We start from the raw sequence: 16,572 nt of genomic DNA on the forward strand, positions 1-16,572 counted from the left end.
AGAATTTGAAAAAGAGGTTAGGCATCATTTTTCTCCATTCCAATCATTACAGGAGGTGAAGAAAGTTGCATACATGATCACAACTGGGCCAAATACATCACCTCACCAATTTCTTCAAGACTTAAAAAGAGCTTTTTCTCGTTTTGATGTATCTTTTAATCCCAATTCCAATGAGTTTAAAACTGCCTATTTTTATGGGATGCAGAAAGACATTGGGCCTCATTACACGGATGGCGGTAAGGATTTACCGGTACCGGTAAAATACTGGTACCGGTAAATCCTTACCGCCTTACTACGAGGTCCCTTTGCGGGTTGGGGGATTTAACGCATGCTTTTTGCAGGCGTTAAAATCCAACCCGCTAAGGGACCTCAGAGCTAATTACGGCACCGCAAAATTGCGGTGCCGTAATTAGCGCCTTCCCCATTCCCATAGAGCCCTATGGGGCAGAAATGGGAATGGGGAAGGGCAATGGTGGAATGGGGGATTTACCACCCCTCCAACCTTGGAATGGGGTGGTAAATCCCCTTTCCGCCAAGGCGGTGCTGGTATTTTACCGGCATGAGCCATGGTGCTAATAGCGCCATGGCTCACCGCCTACCGTGTAATGAGGCCCACTATATCACAGTTTGTCCGCGAGTTTGATCATGAGAAGTCCCTTGAATGGATTGTGCACCAAAGTACAAAACTGTATGAAGTGCTCTACTGTCAGGGTAGAGAGGGTTATAAAATGAAAGAAACAAGATCAAAATCTAAAGAATCCTTGGCAACAGTCATGGAGAGCAGGTCGGCTAAAATGTCACTTGAGTCCGCTCAAAGTCCAGGTAAAAATAATATGACACCCAAACAGAGGTGTACTCCACAGAGGTTGCCGCCGTCAGCACTGATGTTTCAGTCACATGTTCCTAGTAATAGGGAGAGTTACATTAGCCCTGGGTACTTAGGAGACAGACGCAGGGCAGGATATCGGCCCGATATGTCAGGCATGAACAACCATCATAGACAAAATCAAAGAAGTAATAGTCGCTACCAGACGTTGGGGACACGGAGCAGATTTGACCCCAACACCATGATATATGGTAACCAGGACAGACCATGGTATGTGGATCGATTTGCTGAAAATGGGAATCAGCATAGGGGACAGTTGTCATCCGCCACCACCGCTGCAATTGGCGGCTTCTTCCACGTTGGAGACTGCAACCCGGACGAAGGGGTTTTTAGTCCTTCCTTTGTTTCTGGTCCGGGCCATTGGCCGGATGCAGGGCTGCCGGGTTTTATCTTTTCTCTCTACCCGGAAGTCGCTGCGTTTCAACCTCTCGCTGACTTCACTCCAGCGCTCCTGGTTCCTTCGCTCCCTTTGGCCCCGCTTGATCCCTCCGCTTGCCTCGGCTTACGAAGCGGATCTTGGCGCCTTCTAGTTTCGCTCTCCTAGCGATACTATTTTTCCTGTCTTTTTCCCCTTCCTCTGCCGCTTCCTTCGCGGTACCCTTTCTCCCTCCGCTTCCCTCGCTTTTGCTGCCGCTGCGGCGTGAGTTTTTTCTTTTCTCCCTTCTCCTCCCTGGCCGCTCTCTCTCTCTCTGCGGCGGTAAGCTTCTCCTGCTTCTCTTCCCGCTGCCTTCTTCCTTCTCTGGTAACTGTTCTCTTCCCTTCTCTGGGGCATGTTCCTCGGTCCACCCAGCACCTACTTGCCGCCTTTTCTCAGCGGTCTGCTCCTACTTCTTAGGACTGTCTCACCTTCCTACGGAGTACTTCTCGACCCTTCAGCTACCGGTGTCATCTTCGTTGGACTCCACCGTACCTGCATTTTTGGACTGTGTCTTCTCCAGCCTTGTCTGTCTGCGTGTATCTTCCAGACTGCAACGATCACTCTGCATCCTCAAGGGTTTTTTCCCCGTGTGGGTTTTTCCCTTTTCCCGGCTTGTTTCCGGAAAAGGAGTCCCGGAACTGCTGTCCATTCAGCAGTAACTGTGGCTTCCTTCCGTGACAGGCAAGTTCCCCTAAAAAAGGAAAGAGACTACCTGAGTCGGCGGAACCTACAAGACACAGACAACTCAGGAAGTTCAGGTGAGGAGAGCGTGGAGGTACAGGGGGGAGACGTGGTTCGACAGCACGAACAGTCACAGATTGAAACGCCAGAATGTCTGCAGAGGAACAAGTTCAGGAACTATGGAAGGCTTTCCAAGCAATGTCTCTGGAGTTACAGGGTGTTAAGACTAATAACGCTCTTCTTAAACAGATGGTAGCAGCCAGGGAAGCTCCCCACCCTTCAGAACTACCCCCCATGGCTCTTTCGTCTGGAAAGTTTGATGGTTCACCCAAGAGAGTAAGAGAGTTCATAGAGGCCTGTGCCATCTACTTTACCTTCATACCCCACATGTTTTCAACGGATCAGGCCAAGGTGGGGTTTCTTATCTCCAATATGACAGGGAACGCATTAACGTGGGCCACTCCCTTGGTGACAAGTGGAAATGCCATCCTGCAAGATTTCTCTGGGTTTCAGAGCCTTTTGAAGCAGACTTTTGAACGTCCCGAATTGTCTTTCACTGCCTGCGAAGATTTGCTTGACGTAAGACAAGGTTCTCTAGATCTACTGTCTTACATCTCCTCCTTCAAGACGCTGGTGGCAGGTACCGGGTGGCCCGAACAGGCGCAGTATGCTGTTTTCAGGAGGGGTTTGAGAGAAGAGATCAAGGATGAGTTGACCAGATCTCCCCGCTCTCCCACATTCTTAGATCTACTGGCAGCTGCTCTCCACATTGAGTACCGTCTCCAAGAGAGAAGGACTGAACGCCGAAAACAAAGAGGATCAGGAATTCCAGTGGACCCCCCTTCACACTCATCCTCTGGGCGCTCCTCTTCTAACCCTGCCGACGAACCGATGCAGATCGGCGCCACAAGAACACCACTGTCATCTGCAGAAAGAAGACGAAGAAGAGAGAAGGGACTGTGTGCATACTGCGGTTCCGATCAACACGTCCTAAAAGACTGCTCAGAATTACCAGAGAAGAAGGCGGGAAACGATTACCCTCGGCGCCAATAGGGACTAGTGTCCAGGGGAATTCAGAATTTTTTCATCGTCCATATGTTACTCTATCTGTATCAGCATCAGATTCCCAAGATGACTCCAGACTGATGGTAATATCGGTTAGCCTTAACATCAAGGGTAAATATGTAGAAACCATGGCCTTACTGGATTGCGGAGCGGCCGGAAACTTTGTGGACACGCTATGGGTAGACAAGATGAAACTGACCCGGATAGCCCGGAAGGAGGGTCAGAAAGTGGAAGGAGTTGACGGTACCCCTTTGTCCTCCGGGCTCATTACTCATACCACCGAGCAACTGTCTTTAGTCATCAACAGACATACGGAGGTCCTTCAATTCGACATCATCCGGGCCGCCCATTTTCCCATAATCTTACGAATCCCGTGGCTTCGCAGGCACAATCCTCACATCAACTGGACCGAGAACCAACTGAGTTTTGGTTCCCCATATTGTGCTGCCAACTGTCTTCCTTCAGAAGCCAGGAAGGATCCAGAGTCTGTCAGGATTCTCTCGAATGATCATGTGGGGATTCACACTCTCCCTAATTTTTGTGCTGAATTTACTCAAGTTTTCCAAGAGAGCATTCACGCCCGACTACCACCTCACCGGCCAGAAGACTGCTCAATTGATCTCGAACCCAATGCTCTGGTTCCATTTGGGCGGATGTTCTCCCTTACCCAATCAGAAAAGAGGGTACTAAGGAACTATCTTGACACTAATATGGGGAATGGACTTATCCAACCTTCGAAGTCTCCCGCCGGAGCCTCCTTATTCTTCATCAAAAAAAAGGACAGCACCGACCTCAGATCCTGCATAGACTACAGGGGTCTCAATAAGGTGACCGTCAGAGATCGATATCCTACGCCGCTCATAACCGACATCATCGAGGCGGTGCAAGGAGCTCGGGTATTCACTAAGTTGGTCTCAGGAACGCATATCATTTGCTCTGCATCGCCGAAGGGGACGAATGGAAAACAGCTTTTCGCGCCCCTTACGGTCTCTATGAGTATAGAGTTATGCCATTCGGTTTGGTGAATGCTCCAGCGGCTTTTCAGAGATTCGTGGATAGGATGTTCTCAGATCTGCTTTCAGTCTCTGTCATAATCTACCTTGACGACATCCTTGTTTTCTCCTCTACCATGAAGGAACACATGAAACACGTTACTCAGGTATTGTCTCGTCTTCAGGAGAATCAGTTGCTTGTCAAAGCTGAAAAATGCAGGTTTGCCGTTTCTTCGGTGCACTATCTAGGCTTTATCCTTTCCGAAGAAGGTGTTGCCATGGATCAGACCAAGGTTGAAGCTATTCTCGACTGGCCGGCACCTACCTCCATACGAGAGGTACAAAGATTCCTGGGCCTAGCGAACTACTACTGAAGGTTCATCTCTAACTTTTCTGAAGTGGTGTATCCCATTACGCGACTGCTCAAGAAAGAAGCATTTCCGTTTTCCTGGTCAGACGAAGGCGGAAAGAGTTTCAGTCATCTTAAGAGTCTTTTCTGCTCCGCTCCAATTCTGCAACATCCAGATCAGACACGACCATTTATTCTGGAAACGGACGCCTCAGCAGTCGCGGTAGGAGCCGTTCTTCTTCAGGCCATACAGGATGTGGAACATCCGGTGGCCTATCTGTCAAAAACTCTTTCTCCCCGCCAACTCAATTACTCCGTGCTGAAAAAGGAACTGCTGGCCATGAAACTTGCCTGTGAGGAGTGGCATCATCTGCTAATGGGGGCCAGACATCAATTCCTGATCAGAACTGATCACAAGAATCTCAAGGTTCTTCAAGAGATGGAGTGTTCAAATTCCAGACAGGCCAGGTGGGCTCATCTTTTTGCACAGTTCGAATTCCAGGTCACATATATCCCTGGATCCCAGAATAGTTTGGCAGATGCTTTGTCCCGCAAAGACTCCATTAAAGAGCACACAGCGATCAAGAAGGAGTCCATGTTTAATCGCAATCAGATTCTGGCTTGCATCGGATCTTTCTTTCAAGATGTTAAGACGGCCCTGGTTCAGGAAGGACCTCAATTGTCCTTACGCTCCACTTCCCCGTTTCAACAAAAAGGGGACTGGCTTTTCTACAAGAGAAGACTGTACATCCCTAAGGGTCCTCTACGCACTAAGATCTTGAAGTGGAGCCATGACTCTCGCTCGGCCGGTCATAGAGGAGCAGATAACACTCTTGAGCTCCTTTCCAGAACTTTTCTGTGGCCCAACGCGAAGAAGGAGACCTACGAATATGTTAAAGCCTGCCCGATTTGTGCCAGAGCCAAATATCGCCTGGGTAAACCTTTAGGTCTGTTGACTCAAGTCGAACTGCCTGCTCGTCCTTGGGGGCTAATCTCCACCGATTTCATAGTCGATCTGCCAGCCTCTGAGTCCTGCACTTGTATCATGGTTACGGTGGATGCTTTCTCCAAACTGGCTCATTTCTCCCCTCTTCCAGGTCTACCCACTGTGGCCAAAATGGCAGAAGTTTTTTCTCGAGACATCTTTAAGCTGCATGGTCTACCCGATAAGATAATCTCTGATCGGGGAAGCCAGTATATCTAGAAGTTTTGGACGGCCTTGTGCAACCGGTTGGGCATTGAGAGGGCTCTGTCTTCGGGTTTTCACCCAGAATCTAATGGTCAGACGGAACGACTCAACGCTACACTAGAACAATACCTATGGTGCTACATCACCCAACACCAAGACAACTGGGTCTCTTTGCTTCCTACGGCTGAGTTCTCGTATAACAACACCAGGCACTCTGCCACCGGACTCTCTCCTTTTTTCTGTACTTATGGGGTCCATCCCCGTTGAGTGTTTCCAGAGGTTCCCGGGTATACCAACTCCCCGGCTGCGGAGGAAGTCTTAGGAAGCATCAAGGAGGCTCAAACTTCTGCTATCCGGAGTTTGGAGGCTAGCAGAAAACGGTCCAAATCCAGCGCAGATCGACACCTCAAGGATTGTCCGGCTTGGGAGCCTGGTGATCAGGTCTGGCTATCCACCCGGTTTCTGCCCAGATGGACACGGCCTTCTAAACTATCCCCTCGATTTCTGGGACCTTTCCTCATTCTTTCCAAGGTTAATCCGGTTGCGTATCGCCTCCGGCTCCCTTTCTCTCTTCGTCGTATTCACCCTGTTTTTCACTCTTCTCTTCTCAAACCTTACTATCCTGATCTGCACCTTCGGCCCATCCCAAAGCCGGCTCCAACTCAGTCCCAGGAGTCAGAGGAGAATGAGGTATCCCGCATCCGCGATTCCAGGTTTTATCGCGGACGTCTAGAATACCTTTTGTCCTGGAAGGGATACCCTGAGTCGGAGGACTCATGGGAACCGGCTTCACAGGTTCATGCTCCGAGATTGTTAGCCCTGTTTCACCGCCGTCACCCAGGGAAACCCGGGGCGGTTAGGTGGAGAGGAGGGCATACTGTCATCCGCCACCACCGCCGCAATTGGCGGCTTCTTCCACGCTGGAGACTGCAACCCGGACAAAAGGGTTTTTAGTCCTTCCTTTGTTTCTGGTTGGGGCCATTGGCCGGACGCAGGGCTGCTGGGTGTTATCTTCTCTCTCTACCCGGAAGTCGCTGCGTTTCAACCGCTCACTGACTTCACTCCAGCGCTCCTGGTTCCTTCGCTCCCCTTGGCCCTGCTTGATCCCTCCGCTTGCCTCGGCTTACGAAGCGGATCTTGGCGCCTTCTAGTTTCGCTCTCCTAGCGATACTATTTTTCCTGTCTTTTTGTCTTTTTCCCCTTCCTCTGCTGCTTCCTACGCGGTACCCTTTCTCCCTCCGCTTCCCTCGCTTTTGCTGCCGCTGCGGCGTGTGTTTTTTCTTTTCTCCCTTCTCCCCCCTGGCCGCTCTCTCTCTCTCTGCGACGGTAAGGTTCTCCTGCTTCTCTTCCCGCTGCCTTCTTCCTTCTCTGGGAACTGTTCTCTTCCCTTCTCTGGGCCGTGTTTCTCGGTCCACCCAGCACCTACTTGCCGCCTTTTCTCAGCGGTCTTCTCCTACTTCTTAGGACTGTCTCACCTTCCTACGGAGTACTTCTCGACCCTTCAGCTACCAGTCTCATCTTCGTTGGACTCCACCGTACCTGCATTTTTGCACTGTGTCTTCTCCAGCCTTGTCTGCGTGGATCTTCCAGACTGCAATGATCACTCTGCATCCTCAAGGGTTGTTTCCCCCGTGTGGGGTTTTCCCTTTTCCCGGCTTGTTTCCGGAAAAGGAGTCCCGGAACTGCTGTCCATTCAGCGGTAACTGTGGCTTCCTTCCGTGACAGGCAAGTTCCTCTAAAAAAGGAAAGAGACTACCTGAGTCGGCGGAACCTACAAGACACAGACAACTCAGGAAGTTCAGGTGAGGAGAGTGTGGAGGTACAGGGGAGAGACGTGGTTCGACAGCACGAACAGTCACAACAGTACTCACAAAATGAGAGACAGGACACGAGGCAGAATATGAACTATGCTCCACGTCAATACAATCAATCACCAACACCAGGGGATTACAACCAAAAAATAGGTACACCCTGCTCCCCACCCCACATGAATCAAGAGTTCAGAAACAATTCAAATAGGAATCACTCTCCTGAGAGATACCAGAATAGGTTTAACCAGGGGAGAACAACCAATATCGGCATAGGCCGCAAAGAGAAGATCCTAGAGAAATGGAAAGATTCCAGTGTCTCGAGGCCCAAGTAAAAATGTTGGCTGAACAAATAGGAAAACTCAGTACAGTTCAAAAACAGTCATTAAATGAAGGGGCAGAAGGTCATAGAAGCTTAAATATTCATGACACCTGCAATGATAAAAAGACAGATTCCCAAAGGCGGTTTTGCATAATGGCCCTGAGCTGTTTAATGATTTAAAAACAAAAATACCTTCAAATGAACATGAGGCAGAATTTGCAAACACATCAAAAAAAGAGGTTTGGTTAAACCTTGCGTTGAATCAAACGCTGGAAGTTTGTGCAAATGAAAAAGGAAAAGGAGAAAAACATGAAATTCCAAAGGAACAAAGAGACAGATTTAAGAAAGACAACTCATGCACTGATAAAATAATTGACGAGGGAGTAAATGTGAATGTTAGAACACCCTCCCTAGACAACCAAGATGCTAATAAAATACAGGCAGGAAGAATAAGTACTAAAAAAGGAGGGTACAGATCAGTCACCTGAAGAGTTCTTTGAGCCACAGATTTTTAAAGAAATTAAAAAGACTGGTACCATGCCAAATACCAACAAATGCCCAGAATTCGAAAATGACAATATATCAGGTGATGTTTATACACATATTCAGTTGAAGAATTGCAGTGTGAACTCTGATGATCCCCGGATGGAAGGGCGAACAGTGGCCACACTCCAAATGACCTCTGAACATGGGGAGATAGGTAAGGTTTCTCAAATGGAAATGGACAGAAAGGAGGGAAAAATGTCCTTTCATTTACCGATGTGCTTAGCCAAGAGTGAGAAGGGTCTGAGAAAAGTGAGTCCTGAAATCAGTGAAAATGTCACACTTTTTTGTGTATTAGAGGAAACTGAAGACAGATATTATGCTCCCATTACTGTGGAAGAGAAGTGCAATACATTTACAATGATTGACACAGGTGCACAGGCCACAATTATGTCCAAAGAATTGGTAAAAAGTATCAATGAAGGGAGATCTCCACAGAATCAGATCAAAGTGAGACAGAGTGAAAGCCCAGTACATAACTTCAACGGTGAGGAGGTGCCTATTGAAGGTGTTACTGAAGTTGACATAAAGAAAGGGAAACACAGAATGAAACAGGAAGTATTGATCACATCTATTTGTGAAATTCCATTCTTGATGGGAACAGATTGCCTGAAAAGATTGTCTCCTCTCATTGATGGGGCAAATGGGGTTCTGTGGTCTTTAACCAAAAAACCATTAAGGTCTAAGAAAATAAAGTCACAAAACAACAGCATAAATTAATGCCATACTGTTGCCAAATCGAATGATGCAGTGGAGGTGTACCTCCGGAATAGCTGTGTGCCTAGTGCCACCGTTATTTTAATGTGTCAGGACAAAATGCAAAGTGAAAAAGAAAAACAATCTGTGCAGATTTATATGGATCTTAGGAAGAAAGGGCAAACTGAAATAGATGAACACACATTGCGCTTCTATTTAAAAGAGAAGAAGTGCAAACAGAACCCCATTCCTAAAGCAGACGCAGAAAAACACATCACCACTCTTGCTGAAATACATATGGAAGATGAGCAACCATGGGTTCATATTGGTATAAATGGCCATTCTAAAATGATAAAAGCCACTTTGGCACTTGAACAGGAAAGGAGTTTTGTTAATGAGAAACTACTGCAGAGAATAATGGAAAGGGAGGAGATCCCAAAGTTTAGAATTAAAAACCAAAACATCTCTGGTTTGGACAATCCAGATTTTGAAAATCGAATCGCAGAAGGCGCATGCTAAAGATTAATGTTGGACAAAAAAGCATCTACCACGATGTGTGGATAGTGAGTGGAACACAAAATTATTTTTAACTGGGCAATGATACCATGCACAGGATGTTCATGGTGTTAGATTTCCTTAACCAAAAAGTATGGTCCCGGCTAGGCGGGCCTGCGCCCGAATTTGAAGACAAAAGAAAGGCATATCATTGTGCACAATTGGTGCCATATGCAATTGAACTGCAGGTGAAGAATGATATTATTATTCCCGCATTCACCAAGTAGGTTGCTATAACACTAAAGCGCAAGAATGGACAGCAAAGGAAGGATTCTGATGCATTTGTGTGCTTGATTGAATCCATGAAACAGCAAGGACTGGATTATGAATATACCCCATTGGTAGATATTGGGGAGGGGTCCATCAAAATCATGGTGGATAATAGAGGATGTCAAGATGTTCATTTAGAAGAGAATTCCGTGCTAGGAATGGCAATACAAAAATCACATTATACAGCAGATTTCAACAATATGGTGATTGGAAATATTTCTGAGAGATATGTAGATGCACAGGGTGTGTTGCCAGAGTACCTGGATTCTCAACCGAAAGGGATGTTCAAAATTCAATCTGTGTACTCTTATGATTCCAATGAAACAGTGTGCTGTCACCTGGAGAATTTTATTATTTGATTTAAATGAAAATGAAACAGGAAATCAGCACAGTGAAATGGAGGCTGATATGCCAAAATATTTAAAAGTGGCAGCTCTGCAGAGAGATACAGCCACACAGTTGGAAGAAAGCACAGAGGTTCCTTCATTGGAGGATTTCCCAGATTTTTCTAAAATGGTAGATGAGCAGATTCTGTTAGCAGATGCCTGTGATAGTGAAGAGGATAAGAGTAAATTGAGAAAAATATTTATGGAGTTTAAGGACGTTTTTGCCAAAGACGCATATGATTGCGGCCTAACCGATTTACATGTTGCCACATTACCAGAGGGGTGTGGTAGAAATCCAGTATTTGTGTGACAATACCGATTACCACTGGCATGCTTAGAGTCATTGGCAGAGATAATTAAAAACCTGGAGTCTAGGGGAATTATCAGACCCATTCATAGTACCTCCAACACTCCCATGTTGGGTGTATTAAAGCCAAATGGTCAATGGCGTTTCTGTGTGCAGACCTGAGGGAATTAAATAAAAGAGTGCCAGTGTCTAGATGGCTGCTGCCATTCATTGATCAAGGCCTTGCTCAGGTGCATGGGTCAAACGTATTTACCACATTAGATCTTACATCTGGGTATTGGTGTATGCCACTGGCTGAAGAAATTCAGAATTTATTTACATTTTCATTTGATAAAACGCAATACGCTTGGTCCAGAACACCATTTGGGTATGTCAATAGTGGGAGCGAATTTGGCATATTTTTGAGAAAAGCTATGCCAGATGCAGCGGAAAAAGGGACCATAGTTTATGTAGATGATGTCCTGGTAAAAAATGAAAACGTAAAAAGTCATTTTGATGAAATTAGACATGTACTTGACCAATTGCAAACCGCGAGGTCCAAAGTATCTTTACAGAAAGTCCAATTGCAAGAAAAAGGTGAATTTCTTAGGCCATGAAGTAACTGAACATGGGTTAAATCCACAAAAGTAAAGGGTGGAGGCCATACAGAAATTGAAAGATCCTAGAAACATGAAAAGTTTAAAAAAAGTTTATTAGGAATGACGGGATATAACAGGAGGTTTATTGAAAATGATGCTGAAATCACTCAACCATTGATTAAACTATTGAAGCTGAGTACACCCTGCAAATGGGAAAAGGAGCAGTCTGAGGCAGTTGCTAAATTGAAGGAATGTCTCATAAAGTTACCATGCTTGGCCTACCCCATAAAGAATAAAGATTTTTTCATAGAAATAGGATTCACTGAGCAGTGTATTTCAGCGGTGTTGTCTTAAAAACATTATTTGAACCATAAAATTATTGCTTATGCAAGTAAGACATTTTCTTAGGTTGAGACTAAATTCAGTGAGTTTGAAAAGGCTCTTCTGACCACCGTATGGGCATTGCAACATTTTCGTCCCATTGTTCAAGGGGAAGAGGTGATCATTGCGACAAATCATCAACCATTGCAGTTTTTACAGAGTAAAAGGATTAGATCAGGCAATCTAGCACACTCCAGAATTACTTCATGGACATTGGCATTGCAGGGCTTCCCTGTAGAAGTGAGATATGGCCAGAATAAAAAGAGCCCAATTGCTCAAGGGTTGGCAGATCTACATGACTGTGCAGCTGAATGTGTATTGTATCAGATGAGGTAGAGGTGGAGTCCAGTTTGCAGGAGTTTGAACAATCACCACACAAAGCTTTTGATGAAAATACATACAAGGAATTGCCAATTGTGTATGTCGATGGATTTGCTTTTCACATTGAAAATGACAGCAATAAACAGTTGGTGTCAGGGATAGGAAATGTCTGGTTGAGCTGTAAGGACATTCCTAGTATACAAATGAGAATTGGGGCTAGAAGTAGCCAGGTAGCAGAGTTAGCAGCCATTTATAAAGCAATTACTACTGCAGTTGATAACAAATTCAGTGAAATTGTCCTGGTGACTGATTCTGATTATGCATGAAATAGCTTTGTAGAATATTTGCCTTGCTGGAAGGCAAGAGGCATGCTCACATAAAACAAAAAGCCCCCCAAACATGGGAAAATGATTCAAGCTATAGACAAATTTGTGTCAGAGAATGATTTAACAGTATACTGGAGGAAAATCTGTAGACATTTGAAAACACACCGGGAGAGGGTAAGGAGGGAACTGATAGAGTAGGTCAATTGGCCAAGATTGGGGCTGTTATGGGAGAATTGTTGCCCATTGAACACTTAATTGGTGAAATACAAATAGATGCAGTTACACGCTCTAAAGCTCCAAATGCAGTTGAACAACCCATAGTGCAATGGAGTTATGATGCACCAGATCAGGATCTGATTAAGACACAAAAAGATGACCCTGTATTGGGGGTCTATTATAATCACTTGATGGACCCCTAACACAATCCTTTAACTGAAAATGATTGTACAGGAAAAGAAGAGTTGAGAGTGTTATTAAAGAACAAAAAATGAATTAAACTACAGGATGGTCTGATGATCAGGGAATCCATAACAGGGCAGATACAGTGGGTGGTACCTCTTTCATTCAGAGGGCTAATGTTATACCATGCACATGATTCAATAACTGCAGGACACAGAGGTTTACAAAAAACTTTAGAGATCCTGAAAGATTATGCTTACTGGCCACACATGTCCCAAGATGTGGAATTATATACCAGGGGGTGTCTGGTATGTGCACAATTTAAACCTGCTTCACCAATGCATAGAGCTCCATTAATGAAAAGAGGTTTAACTCTTCCATGGTCGGATTTAACAATCGCCTGTGTAGGGCATGTAAAGAGATTGAGTAGGGGAACCGTTATCTTTTGTCGGTGGTATGTTTAATGTCGAAATGGATAGAATGTATTCCTGCACCAGATTGTAGTGCACAAAAAGCAGCTACATTGCTGGTAAATCACATATTTTCAAGATTTGGGTTACCACAAAGAATAGAGTCAGACCGAGGAAGTCATTTCACAGGCACCTTAATGAGCAAGGTGTGGCAGATATTGGGGGTAAAAAGGAAGTTGCACATCGCATATCGGTCCGCCTCTTTTGAGAATGTTGAACGTTGCAATAGATCTGCAGTGGAAATACTAAAGAAGTTTGTAGCGGAGGCAGGTTCTAGTTGAGATTTGTGATTACGTTTAGTATTGATGGCCATTAGGTCAACTCCTGCTAAAGCGACAGGTATCAGTCATCATGAGGTGTTGACAGGAAGGAAAATGGTACTGCCGCAACATTTATTATACAGGGCGTATGAGCAAAAACTTGTGAGTGCATCTACAGTTCATGAGTATGTGGAAGAATTGCGAAAGCATTTACAACATGCATTTGCATTTGTGCAGCGAAATTTGGAAAGAGCTGCTGATAGTGCAAAGTTCTACTATGATAAAAAGACATCTGTGAAAGAGTATAAAATAGGTGATCGGGTATATAAGTTTAATTTCGGGAAAGGTAAACATAAAAACTCAAAATGTCTTGCGGCATGGCAAGGTCCCTTTGAAATAATAGATAAAGTGTCCCCGGTAGTGTATAAAATCTTGAAGGCAGAGGGTGAGATAGCAACAGAGATATTTGTTCACGTTAATCAAAATAAGCCGTCATCCAAAGCATGAAATAAAGAGACTTGAGCAGGTGGAAACAGGTTAGGTGTACTAACTGCATGGGAAAGAAAGCTACCAGTGAGATAACTGATGAAAACACAATAGGTTTGTATGTTAATGAATGAGTGAAGAACTTTTAACCATATGATGCATATATCATAAAAATAGGTGGTGTTTTATTTCATGAGAAACTAAAAATATAGTAGTATAGTAATATAGTAATAAATAAAAAAAGCTATGTTAATAAAAAAAAGAAATACAAAAAAACATTAAAAAAAAGGAGCGGGACCCTATGCGTTTATGAAAAATGCTGAGTCAAATCAATCTATTCTAACACAATGTGATATAGTTATTATACATGCAGATCTTTGCAAATGTGTAAAAAGGTGGGATATTTATGTTGCTTGTTTCTCTATAACATGTGCTTAATTGCAGTTATTCGAAAGTAAAGGATCATAATGTTTGGGCCACATTTTTGTTTTTGGCCAGGTAGTAGAAAGGGTAAAATTGATATTGTGCTATGTACTTAATCTGTTCCTTTTCTATTTGATTTAGATACGATTAATTATCATCTTGGCAGGGGTTGGCGGTTGCAAGACCGGAGGACGCGAGAGATGATAGATTCCTGGAGTCCACGGGATGAAGCCCCAGGAAAGCCTCCGGACCAAAATATGGAGATGAAGACAAATAGACTGGGATTCTAAAAGAGAGGACTTTTGTGGAAAGACGTCCAAGAGTGCCAGGCTGGAAGAATTCCACTAAAGGGATGTGGTAATGGAAGTTTGGTGATCAGGACATCGCAGAGGTGTGGTCATGAAGATGGTGAATGCCACCAATGAAACAGTAATCAGTTGAACTTAATTTTGCAGCGTTGCTGGTGGAGCATAGAATTGTCCTATGCTTTACCAATAGTGACTGAAGATGGGAATAATGGAGACCCACAAGTTTGTTATTTTATTGTATTGTTTTAGTTAGTTTTGTTAGTCATTTCTTTTATTTATTTATTTTATTTTATTGTTTTGTTGTCATGCATATACACTAATGAGAAATGTTTATTTCACACATATTTAAAGACTATGATTGAAAAAGACATTCAAACATACGTGGACACTTCGGTTGGAAATATGCGCGTGTAAATGTTTCATTATACATGCGCATGCACTTGTGTGTGAGGACTGATGGGCCCTATTTGGGATCTGCTTCACTTTTGTTATGATTAAGCAATGGTTTGTTATGAAATATTTAAATATTCATTTTATTAAGATGCTATTATTTCAACCGTGATTCATCTAATAACAATGAAAAAAGAGAGTTTCCTCCAATTATGGGTTTATTAGCCAGAATTGTAGGAAAAAGGAGGGTATGTAAGGATGTATTTGGTGTTTTTATTGGTAGTATGCAATATCTGAATGCAGCCATTTCAAAATAGGTGCAAAGCAGTTTTCCCTAATAGCCAGCAGGCAATTTTTCAGAGCATTTAGTAAAATGTTTTAGAACAGTGTGCTGTTATTTTAAAATGAAGAGGCGCACACACATTTTTACAAATTGGATGTTTTCATGTGTGCGAACTGCATTAGAAATACATAATTAATTAACCTTGTACTAATTGCATTACTAATATATTAACTCCAATCCCTCTAACGTTAATGCAGTTTCTGTGCACAATGAAATGTATTCTATATTTTTACATGCACGGTTTAAAATCCATTTTATTTGCCATGAAGAGATGCACACTCTGAAATTCATTCCATGCGAGTGTTTTCCGTGGAGGGCAGAAATATGCCTCTGGCAGGAAGGCAATTGGAAACAGTTGCTTTGCAGGACTGAAATCGTCATTGTCTTGAAAAACGAGGGCTGGTACAGGACACATTCTTTTATTCTGATTGGTAGAAATTGGAGGTGGATGGGCCACGTCAATAGAGGGCTGGCATAGGGGTGTTAGGCAAGAGGAGGTTTCTTAAGGAATAACCAGGGGGAAGAGATGAGATCGAGCTGGGACAGAGGTACGCACCATGCTTCCAAAGAAATGCTGCTGGACTCCATATGGGTGTGAGTGCTGGCTACAAACTTAAACAGCAGGGAGCTCCCCACACAAAGAGGTTGAGTTGCTGGCTTTGATGCAAAGGAGTCTTTAGCACTGGGTCTGCGAAATAGCAAGGTTGTACAAATAAGATCCTGTCAACGAGAGTTTCAAACTTCACTGGCCTGGGTGAGTTAGTGCCAAGTGAGGAAAAGAGAATGAATGGGAGATGACATAATTTGTTGGCAGTGCAGGGAGTTAGAAAAAAAGAATAATGCTTCATTTTCATCTTTCTCCATGTTTAAAAGTGCTGAACACCAAATTAGTTTTTTTGTATTGCAATGTGCCTGTTTTTTTCTGTTCTCTCTTATATTTTGTAGGCTCAATGCTGTGATATCATGTGGTAAAATGTATTTCTGTTTATAATTGTTATATAATACAGTGTGTACAAAAAACAAAGGCTGGGATTCTGGTGTCATTTCATGCATCTGTGAATCATTTCTACACAGGGAAACCACAAGGATTTGATGATTATATCAGAGCTGTAAAGCATTTTCTAATTTACCACTGTAGCTAAAATAGCAAGCAAGGAAAAGTGAATAAATAACTGCAAGGTAGGAAAGTGGGTGTGTGTTGTGAGTGAGTCCTTCGTTGCATGCTGAAAATAAGGCAGTGTCAGATGAGACACATAGATTACTGGATGTAAATAAGCCAGTAATACCAGTCACATACAATATGTGGCGTTCTGATTAAACTCACTGGGTTCTCTAAGGGAGTGATAGGTCTGGGGGGTCCTCTACAGGCGGTTTCCTAAATAGGAAAACTACATCCCCTGTACACTGTCAATGAGGTGTG

At 44.0% G+C, this 16,572-nt stretch overlaps 1 long non-coding RNA gene across 1 annotated transcript in view; it reads left to right on the forward strand.

Moving 5' to 3' along the window:
• The window catches only part of LOC138472680 (uncharacterized), a 243,716-nt gene extending 227,559 nt beyond the window's left edge, over positions 1 to 16,157 (forward strand). The window contains exon 4 of the long non-coding RNA XR_011268656.1: positions 14,253 to 16,157. This is a non-coding gene — a long non-coding RNA (uncharacterized lncRNA). The remainder of the gene's footprint in view (positions 1 to 14,252) is intronic.
• Positions 16,158 to 16,572: the final 415 nt, after the last annotated feature.

The sequence above is a fragment of the Ambystoma mexicanum genome, chromosome 8, assembly GCF_040938575.1.
Source record: "Ambystoma mexicanum isolate Mex_15411 chromosome 8, UKY_AmexF1_1, whole genome shotgun sequence".
NCBI lineage: Eukaryota > Metazoa > Chordata > Amphibia > Caudata > Ambystomatidae > Ambystoma > Ambystoma mexicanum.